General features: G+C 46.5%; 1 protein-coding gene across 1 annotated transcript in view; it reads right to left on the reverse strand.

Moving 5' to 3' along the window:
* GAS2 (growth arrest specific 2) overlaps positions 1-22235 on the reverse strand; it is a 766676-nt gene that overhangs the window by 408131 nt on the left and 336310 nt on the right. The gene's annotated exons all lie outside the window — the stretch shown is intronic.

Raw genomic sequence — 22235 nt, forward strand, 5'->3', positions numbered from 1 at the left:
CTCATTCTTCTGCTACATTTTCTTGTCCGCCTCCCATTGATTCCATTCTTTTTTTATTATTCTTTTTTTACTCCTTTCCTATATTTTTCTGCATCTTTTCATTGTTTTCTGTTTTCCTTTTTTCCTAATGTTCCTTTCATTCTCTTTCTCAACTTTTTTTATTCTTCCTTCCTTTCTTTCTTTTTCTGCTTCTTAATTGTTTTACTTTTCCCTCTGTTTAATTTTTTATTCTGCATTTGCTTTCATGTTCATGCTTCTTTCTTTTCGTTCCCTCTTCCTAATTCTTACTTTGTCTGCTCATTTCCCCTTTCTTTATGTGCTTCTTTCCTTTTATTCATGTGTTTTCTCCCTTCCTTTTTACCCCTTTTTCCTTTTTTCTATCACCTCCTTTTTTCTTTCTTCCTCTCCATCTTCCTTTCCTTTCCCCTTCCATTTTTCTCCTTTCCTTTCTTCCATCTTTCCCTTATCCCTTCCTTTCCCTTCTGTTCTTTCCTCCTGCCTCTTTTTTCCCAATTTGTTTGCTTTTCATACTTTGCTTTGCCTTGCTTCTACCATTTGTTTCCCTCATCTATTTTGCTCTTTCTTTCTCAATTGCTTTTCCTTCTTTGTTTCTCTTTCTCTTTTTTCTCTTCCTTTCTTCCTTTACATTATTTCTTTGTCTCTTTCTTTTTGACTTGAATCTACCTTCTATTCTTTCCTTCTTTTCTTTAAGCACATTTAGCTTTCTTCGAGAAATTACTTTATCCATGAATTGGTGTTGCATGACTGCCTGACAGATATACACTGAGGAGTGACCTCAGAGATATGTTTACTTATAGATAGCTATCACGTCTGTGCTTGTCTTTCAAACTTGATTGTATGCAGTGGCCCTAGTTAAGGATACAATCTATATGTTAAAAAATAATGTCTTAATTTTATTATTTGTGGACATCAGCAGCTAGCCAGATAGTTAAAGGGTTTCAGGCACTGGCTCTCAGAATGTTAGCAAGTCATGACATTTATACGATGACAATGAAACTACAAGAGGGGATTTATAAAAAAGAACAAATGTGTAAAATGGTTCCTTTTGGACCCCACAGGTAAAACCTTTTTGATACAGGTATTAGGGCATTACTGTATGCTCACAGGGGCATTCTAGTGTGGTGTTCAGGTTTTGTTCCCTTTTAAAATCCTTAGAACATATTCACAAGAAGCTATCGCCGAATTAACAGCACTTTATCGCAGCCGAAGTCGTGATAAATTTACCTCTACATTCACAAGCTGGTGCTAACCACTAGTTTACCCGCAATAGCAGCCGCAAAAAACATCGCCACAGAGGACCCCCGTAACTATCGCTAATGAGATGCAGAGTAGACGTTCCTGTGCAAAAAGCTGAACAACAGGACACCACAACATTCACAACAACTAGCCAGATTGGTGATAAGAACCCAAAACAGGCAATAAGGTGTGTTAGCAGCAGGAAATTAACAGTTGCTCTGACCTGGTGTAAAGTCAGACGGCAGCCTGCACCACAAAAGGGAGCCCAGCGCAGGGCGTTATCGGAAGGGCAACAGATGCCATGGGGCCACTCATCATGTAGCCCGGACACCCAAGAGAACCACAACACCCACCACCACCACCCCAGGACCCCAACCCGTAACCCCCCTGCCCCCCCGGACCACCAGAGAGGCAGAGCAGACAAAGACAGCAGCCCCCCAGGTAACGCAGCTGCCTCACCGACCCAACATCTGACAATGCCACTGTCCACTACAGGCTGAAAGGGACAACAATCTTACATATCCTGACCATCATCGCCTAACAGGCCAATGGCACCAACACAGCGGACAACCACCATCCCACCCCACACCAAGCTCCTGGCTGTGCTGCATCTGTTGGGCCCTGGCACACCCCAACCAACACCCGCCAGAGTAGGTGAAGTCTCACAGCCAACCACATCCAAGTCCCTCACACCTGTCCTCGACATCACCATCACCCTGGCACCCCAGTCCCCGTACGTCCAACACACTGCGCAGAGTCCACTGGAGATCAAGCAAGGACCATACACCATAGCCAGATGCACGCACGTGTTGGGGACAATCCACAGCACACATGTCCTTCCTGTGCCCCCTGGTGACACAGCACACAATCACCACAACAGGAAGCACATGTCACACATCAATGTGCAGGCAACATCAGAATACCATGGGACCTTCACCAATCTCGCCTCCAGTGTGCATGATTCCTCCATCCTCCGACAGTCCATCAGCAACCAGCGTTTCCAGGATGGCACCAAGAGAAATGCACAGCCCCTTGGCAAGTTCCAAATTGACACACCACTCACCTCAACTCCACAACCATGCAATTCATAACTCTGGCAATGCACACGTCACAAAATCACAACCAACATGCACAACACATGACCACCCACCCACCAGACACGACAGAACAACTTATAATAGTAACCTGGGCAAGCCGTGAACATGAGCCATCAACGGCATGGCACCTCAGCCACACAATAGCCGAATGTGGGGAGAGGTGTCAACCAGGCATGTGCGAAGGAGGCAGTAGAACCATGATAGGGAAAGTACACATTGGCAAGAGTGGCGGAGATTTGCTGGACAGACTGCAGTATGCAGAGCACACCCATATTCATAGCGACATACACCTCTGGTGTATGGAGTGTAGTGGACAGTGGACGCAACCATGTCACCCCAGCCAGTGGGGGATCTCGCGGAAATGTTGCCTGTTACGTCCTCGCCATACATGTGAGCGGAGTGGGATGGCCTGGCGTATGCCAGGCCAGTGTAGGGGTGTGAATAATATGCATGAGGGCCCTGTGCCAAACGACATTACACTGTGCTGTGTACATCGGATGCAGACATGTCACCGCAGGCAGCGGGTTGGAGCTTGGACATGTAGATTTATTGTCACCCACTCAATTCATAAGGAGAGTGGCCAGGGCCGTCGTACCAAGAGCCAACATGGGTGTGTGACTGCAATTTGAGCGCCCCTGGGTGTGGTTCTGTACTGCGAATGTGCATCTGCATTTGTCTCTATGGCACTGTGGGTCTCCTTAGTGGGATGTGGGTGGTTCCTGATGGGTGATAGACACCTATGCATGGGTTCGGCCCCCATTCACACCTGTTGGACCACCTCCTTTTGGCCTGCTGACACATGGCATTGGGGTGCCATGTGTGGGTGGGTGAAGTGTTGTGGGCCCGCTGTGCTTGCGGGTGCTTCCTGCTGTGTGGTCTGCTGCCGGCTCGGTGTTCTCCTCTGAGTAGCTAGGCTGGCCAGGTTCTATTGCGGGGTTGCATGAGATATCCATGTGCTGTTGTAGGGCGTTGGTGTCGACGGTGTGGTGGTTCTCTCCGGCATCACAGATGTGTTGTATTCTGTGCTCTGCTGAAGGTATTGTGTGTCCCTTTGCAATGTGAAGGGGAGATGCATGTTGACATTGTGTTGACATGTATGTTGGTGCATTGTGCTGGTTTGCATGCAGACTGTATGACAATGTACATTGTGACTGTTTGGGAGGTGCTGGATGCTTCTGAGGAACAGTCTACATTTGGACTACATGATGGATGTGAGGTTATATGCGTACATTTCCATTTCACAGTTACCGGCTCTGTCTAATAGACATGTTTCTGTGCATGTGCAGAGCCAGTTGTGTTCTCTGTTTTGCAGGTTGTCGTCAGTGTGGGTATGCTGTTTGTGCTATGTCTGTGTGCTGCAGTGTGCCAAGGGGATCTGGGACATGATCCTAGGTAATTGTGGGTGTGCAGTGTGCTACACCTCGTTGTGCATGTGTGCCATTGTGCCCATCTCTCCCGTCCCCCAGTCCCTGTTCATTGCACTCCCTGTTGATGTTATGTCTTGTCCTCTTGCGCTGTGTCCTTACCCCCTACTTCTTGTACCGTCTCCACACTGATGACTGTGGCCTGGGTTTCCTTCAGCTCTTCCTATAGTGTTGGACTGCCACCTCCTGTTGCCATTGCTGCCTTCCTGTTGGCCGCGGGTTTGTGTTTGGTTTAGGTTGTCACGTCATGCCGGTGCCTATTGGCCTCCTCGACTGCCCTCCTCACCACTCCGACTGCATTCCAGGTGGTCTGCTTGTGGGTCAGTTGCTGGTAGTGTTCTGTCACCTCTGTGAGGCTGGTCTTGTTTTTCTGTCACAATCACGGAAGCCACGGACTGAGGAGGAAGCACAACGAGGCTAGGGGTTGATTGGACCCTCAAATACCCTTCTGTCCAGTGTTGGCTCATGGGGCATTATTCCTCACCTTCCCAAGCATACTTCATCAGTATTTTTAGCACTAGCTAGGGAATTGTATAAATATAAAATATATATCTATACACATTGATAAGATAATATCACCACCACACCTTTTTGTACATACACCTTTATTGTGGTAAAACATTAGTGAGTGACAGGGGGATCTGACCCCGGTCCTGACGAAGGGGCAGTATGCCCCGAAACATGTTGACCCGCACAGGAAAGTAAGCCCATTAACCCGCATACCCTTTCCGACACCACCTTTTTATTGATACCAGCCAGTGTTTATTAAATAGTTTTTTCTACCACTAGGCCAGGTATTTTTTAACATCACCTTCCCATTTCACCTCTGACCCCACTGACACTCACTCCATTTCACTCACATAGCACCCACACTTAAAAGGTGCTCCAGCGTAGTCGCTAGTCGCAGCACTGCCCCGTCCGGCAGCCGGGCGGGAAGACCCCGATGATGAAGCATGACACCAAGGGCCCTTTTGGTGTGTGAGGGGTATTTTAACACATTGTGTATATTCCAGCAACAACTCAATATACACAGTACCTCTTTGAGGTGGACCTTTTTTGATTAACAGTACTTTAGCAAGAGGAGGACGTGTCCACCTCAGTGCCACCCAGCACCACCTCTTCTCTCCCTCCCTTTTGATTTCCTCGCTTGTTTTTCTGTGGTCTGCACCCCGTCTTCCTCACCCACTTCTCCTTGGCCTTCCACGACCCCGTTGTTCCTTGCTGGTGGTCTGTGGGAGTTGTGGGGTTCGACTTTGTCTCTGCGCTGGGTCAGGGTGCAACCATGTTGCTACGTGCATTGGCTTGTTTCTGGTGTGTTGTTTTTGTGGTTTTTATGGTGCATTGTCCCGTCAGACGCATGGGATTTGCAGCTCTGTGGCTGGTTTTCCCTACTTTTTGTACCGCGGTTGGTCTCATCGCATGTTTTTTAGTGTTCACGTATCGCATTTTTGCGGCGTGGCGTTGATTTGGACAATGACATTTGACGTGTTATCTGGTGTCTATCGCATGCTAACGCCATGTTTGGAATTCCACGTTGACACAGGATTATTTTCCCGCGATAGGCTGCGATGTTAGAAGTTGGGTTATGCTACTCCTGCGGTAGTTATCACACGTTTTTGTGAATATACCCCCTTGTGTTGGGCAGAGCTCAAGAAGGTTTTCAATGATCAAAAGTAGCTCTCACTATAGAAATGTTTGGAGACCCCTGCGTTAATTTTGCTGACTACATTTTGACTTTATTTAGAACAGACATAATTTTCACTCCTGCATATCACCATCAGTCATATATATCTCTTGCCAGAATATGTCTTCTGCTGAGAAAAGTAAATATCAGTTCTCGCTCATACTAATCCTGAGAATGTATTCTTATTTGTATAACAAGTGCAAAACTACCCCATTTGACTGTTCGTAAGTCATTAATACCCAGAGATTTACAACATACTATAGAAAGATATTCTTAAAAAAGTGTGCAGAAAACTTAAGTTCTACATAAAATCAAAAAGTTACCAAACGTGGTTCAGAAATCGAATAGAGGGGCATATTATCAAGGGGGTTTATCTCCGCTTTTTTGGCTTTAAAAGCCAAGAAAGCGGAGATAAAATTATCTCCCTATTACCTAGCTGTCGCTAACACCAGTTAGCGACAGCTAGTAGGAGATAGTGACCATCTTGGGCCCCACTTTGCATGTCAGTGATATTTATCACTAATGACATGCAAACTGGGCGTGCCAAGATGTTCTAACATCTCTATCTCCTATTACCAACTTTTGGAGATATTCGCGCTAAGCGCGAATATCTCCAAAAGCTAACACCTGCCCTGAGCAGTTTTTAGCCATGTTATCCAATGGGAGGTGGATAACATGGCTAAGAGCATTAGCTCGGTAATGCATGAATATCGCTGACTTTTCAGCGATATTCATGCATTGCGGCCGTTTTTTATCGCATTTGCGATAAACCTTGGTAATACCAAGGTTTATCTGCGATAAAAATCGCCGCAGCTCAGCGTTAAATTATTGTCTCTAACCAAGCAATAGCGATAATTATCGCTATTGCTTGGTAATATGCCCCAAAGAGTCTTTTAAAATCTTAGGCATGTCACCGTGACACGATCCTGGCTATTAAACATGCAACTTGTTTAGCTGAAAAGACACCACAGAGGGCTTTGTATGATTCATTTTTTCTACATTGCCTCCAAGTTCACAGCAGTAATATTTTGCTTAGGAGTGGCATTATAAATGAACGATAGTTATGTGCTTTACTTCACCGACATAACTCGCCACACACAGTTGAGACTGAAGCTGCAGCGCCTTCCAAACAATGAAATTCACACTTTAATTTAATCATACTGAAACCACGGCCTCATAAAATAAAAGTATTTGAAATTTTACTACACAACCCTGCACACGCAATTATTAATGATTCACATACAATGCATTCCCTTCTCGTAAGTGTTTTATTTCGAGCATTGCTTTCCAAAATAATTATTTTCCCATACGGCAAATCTGCCTTTTGTTGACATAGTATAGAATTTCCACAGTTACTCTCAAACAGCAGTGCCCGCATTTACTGTTCTCAAATATCACGAAAGCGTTCCCCTGCCGCACATGCTTTACAACCCAGCCTGGCTGGAGTGTGTGCCTGCGGTTATACACAGGATGTGAACGTGCATTGAACGCGATGATGCAATCCTGGAAAAATGTGGTCAGGCTCTCTCACAGGAACTCAAGGGAAATGTGGCTTCACTGCTGCTGTGAAACCGCACCTGGCAAGTGCAGAAACACAGAAGAGAAAATGACACACGAGTTTTTATCGGTGCTTTCGTTCTTTGTGTTATCACTAATTTGCTGTTGTAACTGGAAATCACTGTGCAATGCTATAATGGTAACTTGGACTAAAGGCCATGCTTATTGACTGCTGACTTCAGCTTATCAGAAATGACATATGGTCCACGGGAGGAGAGAAATGAAAGAGACAGAGGGGCAGATTTACAACTTCTGGCGCATCTCTGCAAATCAGCAGGGTTGCGCCAGAACAGATGCGTCACAAATCCCCCCCTTGCATTCCACCACAGATGCGTCGCATTTACACCATGGTAAAAGGAGGGGCAGATGCGTGACGCATCTTGTGGTGTACGGGTGGTGAATTGCTGGAGTCGTGTCGCAACTTCTGCATTGCACAGGGGCCGCCCATACTTAACGTGGTGCGTCACTTCTCCCGCCTGCTTCAAGCAGGCGTAAGGATTTGAGGCATCAGCGTAGTAAAACTGACTCAGTAAAATCTTGTAGATTTCACTGCATCAGTTTTACGGCGCTTTTCTGCGAGGGAATGCCCACTCTGCGCCAGAATGCCCACATGAAACCTGACGCAGGTTTCATGTGGCACAGGGCTTTACAACGTGACGCATCTGCCATAGCGCTAGGGTGCATGACTGAGTCTGCCCTAGGTTTTGTACAGAAAGGGTACCCTTCCAGTACAAAATACTATGCATAGACACACTTCAAAGCATTTCCTGTTTTGTATGCATGCTGCACAGTGCAACACGCATCAAAAGTTGGAAAAGTAAGGAGAAATTACAATATTTCTCCTTTTAATGCCTACTTTCCAGCTGCGTTATTATTTGGCGCTAAAGCATGCCTGTCAATGTTAGCAGCTAGGGTTTGGCGCCAAAGTGCATGGGCGGTTGCAAGGGAACACCCATGTACCACTCATGTAATGGCCCAGTGGCACAAAGTAATGCAAAGCAGCCTTACACACTACTTTACTTTACTTTTTCATACAAACCAACACAAATACCAATTTGCTTTGGTTTGTTAATCCCAAAACAGTTTTAGTGTCAGGTTTGCATAAAAAGGTAACACTAACCCAATGCTAAACCTTTGAGAATCTGGAGCTTGGTTTCCACATAGTAGTGTGTATCCAAAAACTGAATTTTATAGTATTTCTGGTAGTACCACAATAGCACTATGAATGTTATTCATTAAACACATCTGGCGAGTTTCTGTCTCTGCCTCTCCTATATTTTTGTGTGCTGAGATCTCCACCCCAACTACACACAAGTAGGCATATATTTTAGTATTAAATGTAAGAAGAAAATAGGGGAGTGACAGGAAAATTAGGAATACTTACAACTAAAGAGGAGGGAAAGATGGAGAAATAAGATGGGGGTTAGGGAGAAGCATGTAGGGAGGGTCGAGGATGGGCTTAGTGAGGGACATTAATCCACCCTCAAAAGAGTAAGCCCATTGCTTTTCACAAACTTCACTTCTAGAGTAACTACAGCTTAAAAGGGACCCACAACAGTACTAACTTTTTTTTAAAATTCTTTATTTCTCATTTTTCAAATAATAATACACAAAACATATATGCAATTACAAATGAGTTTCTAGTTACACAGTAAGATATATCTAGCACAGCATATAAGGAGAGGGTCACATATAACATAGCCATTAGAAGACATCATGGTCTCGGGTATCGCCAGTAAGCATGAAAGTGCAGGGTCTTTTTGAACCAAGGGGGGAGACCCGCATCAGGGAGGAGCAGAAACTGAACCAGAGGACGCGCCAAGCTGGAGACATGGAGGTGAGCCAGTACACATCCCGGCTATGCATTCACACAGTATCAGGGTGAGCGTTACCAGAGCCGATAGTACAATGGAATTTCGCCCATAGAAGGGTAGGAAGGCGCCATCTCTCAACCCACTCCCGTGGGGACCATCTGACTCACCAGTTGGGACTGGCGCTCAGCAGTAATCTTGTCGATGTAAGTGCGGTAGGGCCCCCAAATGTCTAAAGGGCGTGAAGAGGCAGGGACCATAGTCGAATACTTCACACTATTGACATTGCAGCAGGACATGCTGCGTAGCCAGGAGTTCAAGCTGGGAGGTCGCCTGGCGCACCACCGCAGGGCGATCTCTCTCTTAGCTAACAGAAAGCCCAGTGCAGCGAGTTTGCGGACAGGACGTGGGAACTGCAAAACGTAACCCAAAAGTGCGATTTCGGGTGTGGGAATCAGGGGAATACCGAGTATTTGACTGCGTGTGAGATGAACCTGGGACCAGTACTCACCAAGCAAGGGGCAGGTCCAGGGCAGGTGGGCAAAGTCAGCATGGGGGGCGTTGCATTTAGTGCAGCGGTGTGATCGGGGTCAGTCTTGTGGGCCAGTGCCGGTATATGATACAACCTGCGGAGGAACTTAAAGTGAATGAGTTTGTGTCTGCTGTTTATCGAAACCGCTCGTATAGCACTGCAGCAGTAGATCCACTGGTCGTCTGTAATGGGGCCACCCAGATCCGCCTCCCACAACGCGCGTACCCTGGCATCTAGTGCAGGGAGTGTAGTGCTGCATAGTTTGTATAATCTTGCAACCAAATGTGTGCCCTGCGGGTGTGATAAGGATAGAGGGGGGCCTCGTCAGGGGCAAGCGGGAATGTAGGAAACGCAGCGCGCATCATGGATAACAATCTGGTCAGTACAAATGAGTCCATGAAAGTGCGATCCGCGAAGCGGAGGTCTTCCGTCATGGAAAAAGCATGTCCATTAGGGAAGAGGTCCCCGATAGTACCGATGTTGAATTTGGATATGGTGTGTTTAACTACCATCTCCCCAGTTATAGGGAGCCAGTGTGCGTTAGGGAGAGGCAGAGAAGGTGAATACAATACTGCTTGCCCTAATAGTCTCCACATCTTATCCAAGGTCCAACAAGTGGATGAAACTGTTTGTATGTCTTGGGGGTCTCGGGGGATCCCCTTAGGTAGTACCGCGGGTAGTGGAGTTGGCAGCGCAAGGTCTGCTTCGGGTTTTAAGTACGGTATACGAGCGTCAGGGTGGAACCAGGAGTACGCAAAGGAACTCTGTGCCACCAGGAAGTACAAATAGAAATCAGGCACGCCGAGACCACCCTTCTCGTATTGAAGCGTAAGCACCTTCCAGTTAACTCGTGGGTTCTTGTCACCCCAAACTAACCGCAAAAGCAGGGAACGGAGTTGGGAGAAAAATATCTTAGTGAGGGGGATCGGGATGTTGATAAAAAGGTACAAGAACCGGGGGAGCACAATCATTTTGATAATGGCGATCCACCTGGCCATGGATAGTGGAAGGCGGATCCAACGGTTGATCTGGTCCTCCAGGTAGTCCAACGTTTTACCGTAGTTTAGCCTAACAATGGCTACAGTGTCAAGGTGCACATGTATCCCCAGGTATTTGACCGAGTCAGTGCACCATTCCAACGGAAATGGGCAGTCCCAGTTGGTGGTACTAGGGGTGAAAGGAAAAATGAGGGACTTGTGCCAATTTATTCTGAGTCCAGAAAAAACACCAAATCTGGTAATCTCCAAGAGGAGCGGCTCCGGATTGACGTGGGGCATTCTAACATAAAGAATAGTGTCGTCAGCATACAATGACATCAGCAGTGGGCCAGTGCGAAATTGCAGGCCACGAAACAAGTGTCTCTCTTGGAAGTGTCAGACCAGAGGGTCCATTGCTAGTATAAAAAGCAACGGGGACAACGGGCATCCCTGTCGTGTGCCGCGTGATAAGGTGAATTGTTCTGTAATGGTGCCGTTCAGTCGGATTCTAGCTGTGGAGAGGGTATATAACAGGGCTACTGTAGTCACAAAGCATTCCGGCATGCCCATTTGCCTCATGATGGAGAGGAAAAAGGGCCACTACAATAAATCAAATGCCTTTTCGGCGTCTAGCAGTATGGCAGCTGCCGGGGTGGCAGGATCGACTCGGTGAAGAACCGAGAACAGTGTCCTCAAATTCAGGGATGTGGAGCGGTGAGGGACAAACCCGGACTGAGCAGGTGATATGATTGATTCCATGAGGAGAGATAGTCGGATGGCAAGGACCTTAGCCAAGATCTTGTAGTCAAGGTTTAGAAGTGATAAGGGTCTGTATGAGCAACATGAGGTGGGGTCTTTCCCGGTTTGGGGAGCAGAATTATAACTGCTTCTCTGAGTGTGGGGGGCAGTCGTCCCTGCTCCAGTGCCTCTGCATGCACCTCCGCCAGCCGTGGGGCAAGTTCCTCTTTATAAGCCTTATAAAAATCGGCTGAGAAGCCATCCAGCCCAGGGGCCGAGGAGCCCCTTAATGCGTCAATGGCCTTGTTAATGCTGTCAGGAGTGATCGGCATCGCCAAGAATTCTTGCATATGTTTTTCGAGATATACCATTGCAATCTCATTTAAGTACGCGCCCTGCTCCTCCAAGTCTCCAGATAAGGTGGATTTATACAGGGACTTGTAGTAAGATAGAAACGTGTTGCAGATCTCCGGTGTGGAGTGGAGTGAGACCCCATTGTGGTTTGTGATTTCTGTGATGTATGGTGTCTGGTGTGGGGGCCTGAGCAGTTGCGCCAACAATTTACCGGGTCTGTCGCCCTCACCATACTGCCTCGCCGTGTGCTGTTTGGAAAGAAACTTCAGTTCTCTGTCAGCTTCCTCACTGAAGTCATTCATCAGCGCTAGCCTCTTTGCCTCATTACATGCAGAAGGGTTATGTAGCAGTAAGTCATCTAAAGCCGCAATGTCATTTTTGATGCGGGTTAGAGTGGATCTGATGGCTCGTAATGCACCCACATGTCGCGATACAAACCCCGTGAATCGTCGCCTTGAACCCCTCCCATAGAGACGCCCAGGAGTCCACAGATCCCGTGTTAAGTTCAAAATAGTCATCTATGGCCTGCCGGATCGTTTCCGCGAACACCGGGTCAGCTAAGGCCCTCCCCGGGAACCGCCACTGTCTCTCATAACCTCCTAATCGGGGAATCTCTAACTGAAGTATCACTGGGGAATGATCTGAGAGCGTGCGTGGAAGGGTGAGCAGGTTCTTGACCCACCCCGCAATCCCAGGTGAGATGAGCCAGTAGTCGATTCGTGTCCATGTGTTGTGGAATCCGGAGTGGTGTGTGTACTCCGGGGTATGGGCGTGTAGCCGTGCCTCTATATCAATAAGGGAGAAGTGGTTGCAAAGGTCCAGGAGAATGGGACGCGATCGGGTCTTCATGTCAGGGGAAGAGGAGGTGCTGTCCCTAGTGGGGTTTAGTAAAAGATTAAAGTCACCTCCCAGAATTATCAGGCCGGGATCCATCGTTAGGAGTTGCAATTGGAGGTCTAGAAAAAAGGAGGGGGTGTCGACATTGGGACCATAAATCCCCACCAAGGTGACCCTATGGCCCAAAAGGGAGCCCGAGACAATCAGGAATCGGCCGTCGCCGTCCACCTTAGAGGATGACAGTGCAAATGGGACTCTCCTGTGAATAACAATGGCAACCCCCCTGGAGTACCTGCTGTAGTTCGAGAAATACCGATGCGGCCCCAGTTCCTGGCAAGAGACTGAGCGTCAGAGGGGGCCAAGTGAGTCTCCTGCAGGAATGCAACATCCACACCATGCCTGGAGATATAGTTGAAAACCTGTCTGCCTTTCCGGGTGTCGTTAAGTCCCCTGACGTTTCAGGACATCAAGGACAGCCCTGAAGGGCCGGGCTGGAGAACTAGCTTGGCCATCTGTGGTACCCTGTCTTTCTCCTGGCAATAAGCAGGCTAGTAGTGTGATGCCCAAAAGCGTAATGTATACTGTGAACATGAATGGAAACATTAAACAACACAAAGAACCCTACCCCCCACCCTCCACCCAGCCTCGAAGAAACCCCATAGAGGCACATCCCAGACGTTTGTATCCATGTATAGATGAAAAGATTCAGTTGCAGAACCATATTACACAGAAACTGCATAATAACAAGAACCCCACTGAGCAGAACTATAGCCGCAATCGCCTTGGGGAGGGGCAACGCCGCGCCAAATGGGCAAACCGTCAATTAGTAGACATGTAGTGCAAAAGAAGATGTATAAACCAGAAGCCATCAGAGAAAGACCCAGAGGACACACATTGATAGAGGTTCAGCCATGTACCGTGTCCGTAAAGAGCTCAACACTGTCCTGTGAGTACGTGGGAGCAAGTGAGCGGGAGCCAAAAGCAGCACCCGCAGTCGCGCCGGACCCCTGACGTTTGTACTGCTGGCAGAACTCTTGAGCCTCCGTGGGAGAGTCAAAGATGCGGAACCTGCCATTAACGTCCACTTTAAGGCGCGCCGGGTAAAACATACCGTATTTTAAACTCAAGTTTCGAAGTGTTGCCTTGACTCCGTTGTACTTCTTACGTGCCTCCTGGACTAGTAAAGTCAAATCCGGGAAAAATGACAAGGTGTCGCTCTGCCATGTCACTGTCCCCATCTCTCGATCCGCCCTGAGAGCAGAATCACGGTCTCGGAAGTTCATGAGGCGGGCGATGATGGGGCGAGGGGGTTGGCCAGGACGGGGTCGCGGTCCCAGGTACCTGTGAGCACGTTCCACCACGAACCCCTGCGTAAACACTTCCCTGCCAAACAGGTCGATGAGCAGCTTTTCAACGAAGAGGTCCATTCGTCCCGTAGATGCCGTCTCCGCCACGCCAAGAATACGTATGTTGTTTCTTCGGCCACGTGCCTCGAGGTCCTCGTTCTTCACTGCCACCTCCTTAAGGATTTTTTCAACTCGTTCAAGCCTCTTCAGTGCCCTTGACGCGCCATCCTCAGTGTCCGAGATCCTGGATTCCGCCACGTCCAACCGACGGCCGTGGGCTTGTATCTTGGAGCCCATGTCCGCCATTTTCTTTTCGGGACTGTCGAACCGGCTTTCCAACGCTTTGAAGCTCGCCCTCAATTCCGCCATCATGGCCGCGACCAGGAAGGATGTGTCACCGTGGTCCGTAATTTCCGTCGCGCCTGAGGAGGATCCCAGGGGGGGGTCTGCGGAGAAAAGGGATGCCTTATCGAAGCTCAGTTTTCGTTGGTTAGGGTCCCATTTCCCCATATTGGCGACTGGATGGCGAGTAGAGAACTGCGGCGGCCAGGTGAGTCAGGAGCACGAGGGAATTGTAGGAGTGCTATCCAAAAAAAAAACAGGACTGAGGCTACAGGTGGGGGTAAGCAGCGGGCAGTAGTGTAAGGGCCCAAGTTCCGTGAGGTATTAGTAAAATGATCACAGGCTGCTCTCCCAGGGGTAATCAGCAGGAGTTCCAGACTTAAGCACCCAGTGGCAGCAGGGAGAAGCCAACACACAGCAGTCGCGGGATGCGAGGGGGAAGGCCCAGATCCACAAAAGCGTCGCCCACATACAGCCGAGCAGGTGGTCAGCGCAGAGTCAGAGGTCGAGCCAGGCAGGGCTCCAGCGTTGCCATGTGGAGCGCAGTAAACCGTGCTGACCTCCGGACATAAGCCACATGGACCATTGGCAGCAGTAGAGCCCAGCCGGTACCGAGGCGGGGCCGCCCCGCAGGCAGTGGAGCGCCGGCAGCCGCAGCAGCCCTGTCCCCCCCAGCCCACCGCCGCAGCGCACAGCCCGCCCAGCACCACGCCCGAGCTCCAGCGGTCTCAACCGCCACCCCAGGCCCCGGCCCGCCGCGCCGATCCTGACCCGAGGGCCGGGTGCACGTCCCAGGGACCCGGGCCATCACGCCGCGGCACTGGGAAAAAAAGAGGGCGGGGCCCGGCCGGGGGCACAGGTTAGAGCATTCCGAATGCCGCAGCGGCGGGGGAAGGGGGGCCACAATCGCTCAGCCAGTGCGACGCCACTCCCCAGCCGGGCGCAGTTAGGGAGATCTTCCGCGCAAGCACCGGGCCCACACTCCCCTCCGCCTGGTCTTCGGCTCTCAGCGGCCGCGGGAGCTGAAATTTTGCTCGCTGATGCGGGACAGGATGGGCTGCAGGATGGTGTGTCTTGGTCCCCTCAGCGACCGGTTTCCACATAGAAAACGCTGTGGACGATCGCCCGTTCAGCGGAGCTTCAAGCAGAGGCGGCCATCTTGGTCGCCTCCATTGCCACGCCCCCCCCACAACAGTAGTAACTTACTCTAGCTCAGAGGTGAAGTAGGTCCATGTTGTAGTTGAGCATGCCTTCACCCTTGCCCTCATGCGCTATTGTTATGTGACATGTGGCACGTCACTTATCCTGGAGTTCTCGTTCGAACTCTGCTGCTCTGTAAGTGGCAGTTACTGCGGGGATACCAGGATGAGCGGTTGTGGGTTTTGTTATGCTATACATCACGCATGTAACAAATAAAGGTGTTTAAACCTAACCTTGCTGAAGAACCATCATTTTATCGAAAGAACCCTCTTTCTACATTTGGCGACGATACTGATGAAAGAACCTTCTCTTGCCACCTATGTTACCACAGGAAATCGTAAACTAAAGAACTCACAAGGTAATCATTTTCTTACTTTGAGCTGCGCATTCAAAAGTCCTGGTATCCCACTCATTAGCATAACCCACCGACCGACTCTAACGCTCATTGTAAACATCTTCAAGCAACTTACTCAAGGAAGTAACAGGGAAAGTTATTTGGCAGTTGGACAGTTTACCTTCAAACATTTCACGAGTCTCACATCTCGTGAGCCATATCAGCACACACAGCGTTACCTTGCTCATGCTGTCTTCTTCGCCCCTCTGTGAATCAGTTCATGTTACTGCTGAGGGACGCTTAGAGGATTCAAAGTCCCCTGAGCCATCTGGCACTGCGTGCTGTACGTCCCTCCATCTTGAACTTGATAAGGTGAAAGTTCAAGATCACCTCAGGCAATTACAGTTACTGGAGTCTACAGCCTTGCTGAAGAACCATCCTTTTATCGAAAGAACCCTCTTTCTACAGTCCAGCATCACACATGGCCAATCACTGGTACCTCAACAGCCTCCCATACCAAATAAAGACGATAGGATCTTAAAATAAAACCCCATAAAAAATATATACAATTACATTATTTTAAATAGTGAAAATATAAATAAATATAATTTAATGTTTAAAAAATATAAAACATAGTACATAATTATTACTTAATTATACAAAATGTTATTACCATATTTTTAAATTAATGTAACACCATTTTTAGTTAAAATATAACTAAATTACTTTTATTTATTTTGGTACACCATTTTTTATAATTATTAATGCATAATAAAGAAGTTTAATTTTAGTACTCTGTCAAAATGTATTTTTTTGTTTAAATTTCAGAAAAAAATATTATTTAGTATATGTACATTCATTAAGTATTTAATTGAAAATTAAATTGGCAGATGTTTTTTCTTTAGTTCGATATTTAAAATAGATATATAAAATTAATTTACTTCAATATTTAACTTAAAATAGTTTTACTAATTTTGTTCAAGACAAATATATTTTTTTTAAACTTACATAATGAAATTAGTAAAAATAGAAATTCAGTTCTGTTTTTTGGTTTGAAATAGAGAGATGCCCTGATAGGGAAGTTTTACACTTTCCACTATTTAAAAAGACCGAAGGCAATTTAATTACTGCTAGAAAAATAAACCTAAAAATACCAATTTTATGAAGCTTTTCATAAGCCGACAGGATGACATATGAAGGGGGACTAACGCTTGGGTCAAGTGAGATAATTAGTTTTCAGAGCAAATCCCTCCGCATGGCAATACCACATACCACCCAGATCGAGAAGTTTCCCAGTTTTTTTTCCAAAGAGCAGCTTTAAGGAATGTTAATGTTACACCCTTGGAAAACATCAGAATGACTACTACACTACTACACAGGGACATCATAGTCAGATTAAGGGATAATTTTATATGGAAGAGATTGGCTTTCTATACAAAAAAGGGCAGAATTCAAAGCACTGGTACTGGCTCACCGTGCATTGAGAGGCAAGGGCTCTGCTACCTTTCCACCTGTCTCACCCCCTACAACAACACCAGGACTCTTCGTTCCTCTTCAAAAAACTTCCTCACCACTCCCAGATTTAAAAAAACTCGCTCAGGCGGAAAAACTTTCCAAGTATGTACTTCTGCCCTCTGGAACAAGTTACCAAATTCCATCCGGTTGATACGGGAAGAACCATCCTTCAGAAACGCTTTAAAAACTCACTTGTTCTGTTATCCATCACCTTTTTTACAACACTTAATCCAGAATAAGATTGCACAAGCGCCGGGACACCCCGTTGGGGTATCTGTGCGCTATAACAAAATACACTAAATAATAAATAAAGAGAAATGGTCAACTATACACTTCTGCTCTCCTGATATTATGAAACAAAATATGGTTTTATCATTAGCGTGTAAGCTCAAACGTCATTCTCATGAAGCTTTGTTTAAATGCTCATCGTTTTAAGCCATTCTTCTGCTTTAATAGCCATTGAGTCATGGGTGATAGATTGAACTAGAAAGAAAATCCGTTTGCATAAGCCTAAATGAGATAACGTTTGTTATAGACTTTTCAAAATATAAAATAGAAATAGTGGTTCTTTTTTAAGGCCCCCAAGTATCAGAAAGCGCTCAGCATGATTGCACAATGGCAAACCTTTACCTTTTCAATTGCATGAAGCAGCATTGGAACAAAGGTGGAAGTTTCATGGGTATCAATTTCTATACACTTCATCGTCTCTCTCCTTCACTCTTCTGAAATTACCCGTTTTTTAAAGCCAGAACATGTTTTTGTTGGTGCAAAACTTGCATGTATTATGTAATACTGGTTTGTGAAATAAGGGATTGCTTGTCAGGGCTCAATGGTGTCAGTAACTCTCACAAGTCAGTTGCCTATGGTAGAGGCAGCAGTCATTAGAAGGAAGCCTATTGCTGAGCAAACAATGCAAGAAGAGAAGAATGAGGCCGGGACTCAAGCCAGCTCAATAATTACAATATTTTAAGAACAGATATTGCACCAGCTTAGACTTGGGTTCATGGAGTATTGAGTGATTGGAATGTGTTGGTGAGAGGGATAAAGGATAGTGATGTTCATGCCCTGAACCACCAGTTCAATGGTTAACAACGACTCTTAGTGGAGTGTGCTACCCCACTTTAGCAACATCTGTCAGATCTGGCAAAAATGACCCAGGGAGACATATTTCTGTATGACTAGTTGGTATTTAAAAGATGGACAGAAAGCTCTAAGCCAGTGGGGAGACGAATTTTAAACACACTGATTCCAAACCTGAGAGTAAGAGCTAGAGCAGGTCCCAAGATTCCACAGGGATATTGAAACAGGGACACAATTACTAGTCAGAAACAAAGGAAGGAGAAGGGAGGACAGGAACGTTCTTACAAGCTTAGGGTAATAATTAATGTCATGAGACGGGACATTATTAGGAAAGACAGTCAGGTGGAAGACAATGTACCAGCTGCACACATCATACCTGATGCACTGCCTATCGGAGTTGAACAAAACTGGGGCAAGCATGTGTCCCTCAGAACCTGAGTATGTATAAGTAAACAAACATTGGTTCTGTCGGGTTTCTAGAGGCTAATTTCTTTTAAGTACGCTTGGAGTCACATATAATGTTCTATATTCTTTCAATATTCGTATCTTAGCTGTCTATACTTTACCGAACAAGAAGCAAATAGACTCCAAATGTTGAATACTGTTGCGTTTTTATATAGAATATAGAATATTATATGTGACACCAAGCATACTTATAAGAAATTAGCCGGTAGAAACCCGACAGTGGCACTACCTATGGGGGCAGGGACCCAAGAGAGCTGTTTTACACATAACATAGCTGCTTTGGTCATCTATGAAAGAGATTCTGATGGGCCAGAGTACTTCACCTGAACATAATGGAGTTTGTGCTGAAGGCTAATATCAGTGGGAGAAAGGTTTCTGCACTAAGGCATTCCACAGCTCATAGAACTATGGTTCGAAAGAAGTGCCTCTGTGCTGAGGCGATTCTATCTGATGTCAATAGCACAGACTTAATAACCAGTGGAAAGGGTATGTGATTGCCAGAGTTTAGATAAAAATCACTGATTAATCAACCAAGGTTGATGCAGAGGTGAGAGAAAAGCAAGGTGATTGCTATCTCTTAGGTACAGATTGTATTGCCCTTGGTCTAGTGCCAGGATCACAAGCCTACATGGCTTGGACTGCATCAGCTGCATTATCTAGAGCAAAGGCTGTTCGTTAGCCTCGGGGAGGAACTGCGACCATTTCCATTTTGCAGAGGCCAGAAGATGGTAATACGCAATTATGGCAGAGAAGGCATTGGCCTCCACTGCACAAAAATCACCTGCCTATATACGATATTACAAGAAGGCTCTAGAAAAAGGGTTAAAAATTATACACCAAGCACCAATGCTGACAATTGGATATATTCAATATTTCAACAACCACGATGCGCGTTTGCAGTAATGGCCGTGATCGGCACAGAGAATAGCCGCAGGTAACATTGCGCCCTGCATTGGGCTTTTTGGAGACTTCAGCAGATTCTTGACTGTGCATTTTTAGATGTGCTTCCATAGGGAAGGAGGGGGACAGAGGAAGAGAGGAAAAAATGAGGAAAGCTCAGCAGCTTTTAGGGAATTGCCACCCAAAAGTGATTCTGAAGTACTTTGTGACCGGTGTTCCGGAGGGGACGCTGAAGGAGTGGAGGCGGAATATTTGGTATCATAGCACCCTAGTTTTTGGCTCTTTCCCATTGCATCATTCCTTGTTTTGGCCCAATGGTGAACTCTCTGGATTTACAAGGGTTTTTTTTCTTAATTTTTTTATTAGGAGATTGGTCTACTGGTGATGGTCAGTCAGCACTAAAAACTCAACTCAATAAGACACGTTCCTGCATGTTGGGTTGTCCCCCCCTCTAAACAGTGACTCAGCGACACATAAGAGGGAGGTGGAGCCCTTCTATGGTTTAGACCACCAGGTTTCTCACTGGGAGGTAAGTGCTGTGCTCTACGTTTGGTTCTGGCAAAGTGTTTTAGGGGCTACCCAGTAAAGGGTCGCTGGGGGAGTCTTAAGCACAGCTATTATATGCTCCTTGCCTCTTTGTATTCCTAAACTCTTACAACTGAGGCAAACAGCACATAATTGTACATTAAACCTGAGACTGTGACCATCCCTCAAGCACAGGGGAGAGATGGGGAGAGAGAAGGTGGAGAGTAAAGTTATTGAAATCAGTCCCAAAGATGCGTAACTGCTCAAAAGCTGCTGGAGCGGCAACTCACACAGTCTGCCCTGTTCTGGCTCAGAAGGTTAAAAAGCGAGTGGGACAGGCTGCTGCTCGGGAGAAACGCACCGCCTCCTTGATGAAAGGCCTGTAAATGCCCATAGAAAATCCAGAACACAGTAGGGCAGCCCCAGAACTCTCCAAGAAAAACTGTCAGGAGGAGGAATCAACAGATTTGGAAACAAGCCTTAACCCTGCAGCCAGAGAATCAATAGAGGGGAAACGTCTCACAATCAGATACCTGTGACCGAATAAATGGGGACAATTTTAAGCACGAAGCTGAGGTTGTAAAGTCTAAGGAATTTACAGAATACCCTCTATTCACTAAGGCAAAATCTTATAACAGCTTTGGCATAGATAAGTTGGAGAATGTTCAGCCCGCGGTCTCACAGTCTCTGTCTTCTTCAGAAGACACTTCTTCTAATGGTGACTATAATATTCCACCGCAGTCTCCAGCGTGCCTCACACAGATATCGCAGGAACTGTCTGTGTCAGGAATTATAGAGCAGGCAGCCTCAAGAATGGCAAAAGAGCCAGCGGAACAAAAGGAGTCCAGGCTTGATCTATCTCAGGAGGGTTTCTCCCATGTGGCTACACCATTTAGTTTGCAGTGTGATGCTAAGACTATGCTTAAGCTAATTTTGGGGTAAATTTGGGAGCCCAAAAGCTTGCAAACTATAGAGATAGCAGCTATACATGCCCTGCTCACAAAAATTGAAGATATTGTGCCTCGAATTCTAGAGAGATTAAATGAAGATGAAACAAGAATATCGCAGCTGGAGGACCAAGTTGCTATTATTAAGGAAAAGGTTGCAGCTTTCCAGAACCAAAAGACCACCATGAAATCATTCAAGGCGTACAAATCTTCGCATCCTTGGTGATCCGGAGGAGCTAGAGGAACAGTCAACTCCAATGGGTTAACTCCTTTATTAAAAAAATGAATTCTCCCATTGATACCAGGGATATGACTATCATGAGAGCCCATCCGGTGCCAGCACATCTACCTCCAAATTAAACATTTCCTTGGACGATATTGGTTAATTGTGGAGATTACCACGTAAAAGGACAAATTATAACTACAGCAGTTAGGCAACAACAGTTTAATAGGCCTGAAGTCCTACTATGCCATATTTTATCAGACAGGTCTGCTTTAGCTGCCAAAAGCTCGAAAGAGTTTGTTAAAATGTTTCATTTGTTAAAAGGACACGGGGCACAGGCAATGATTGCACTGCAAAGTAAACTGAAAGTGTTTGTAAAAGGATGATTTCGCATCTTTTGCAACGCCCCAGATGTACAGGAGTTACAACAGCAGATATCCAATAAGTCATAAGTCCTGTCTGTCCCTATGGTTATCTGTATATCTGTCTTCTCTCTTCTTTTTTTCTTTTTTCATCTCCTTAAAATCTTATTTTTTCAGGGTCTTTCAATGGCCTCTTTCTTCATCGTTCTGAGGTGGTGAGAGAGGGGGAGGGTAGGCAGATAACTTCTGGCACAAGGTCAAGGTGCCAGTTCTGGGATAAGCCTGACAGGTGTAGGAAGAGCACCTGTCTGACCTGATTGCGCATTGCGCACTCGGGGATGCTAACAACATAATTCTTGGTGACCTAAACCTTCGATGGAATGAAGCAAATAACCCAGTAATTTAAATGCTATCCAACCTTCTTAGGGACAATAACCTATCTCAGCACTGCTCAGAAGAAACGCACAATAAAGGAGCAACCCTGGATGCCATTTTCGCTCTGCATGACGCAATTACCATTGACCACATACTCCCCATGGACTGGTCGGACCATCACACGATTCTATTCCATTTCAACCAAAAACTTCTCTCTCAGCCACCCATACAAGACCACCCCCAAATGGCCAAGAAACCTCACCCAGATCCCCATCGCCGCCCTTGAAGAAAGGATTAGCGCGCTCCTACCTAGTGCCAACGACCATCTCACCACAACCAAATTCACCTCGCTC

This window comes from Lissotriton helveticus, chromosome 3_2 (genome assembly GCF_964261635.1).
Source record: "Lissotriton helveticus chromosome 3_2, aLisHel1.1, whole genome shotgun sequence".
NCBI lineage: Eukaryota > Metazoa > Chordata > Amphibia > Caudata > Salamandridae > Lissotriton > Lissotriton helveticus.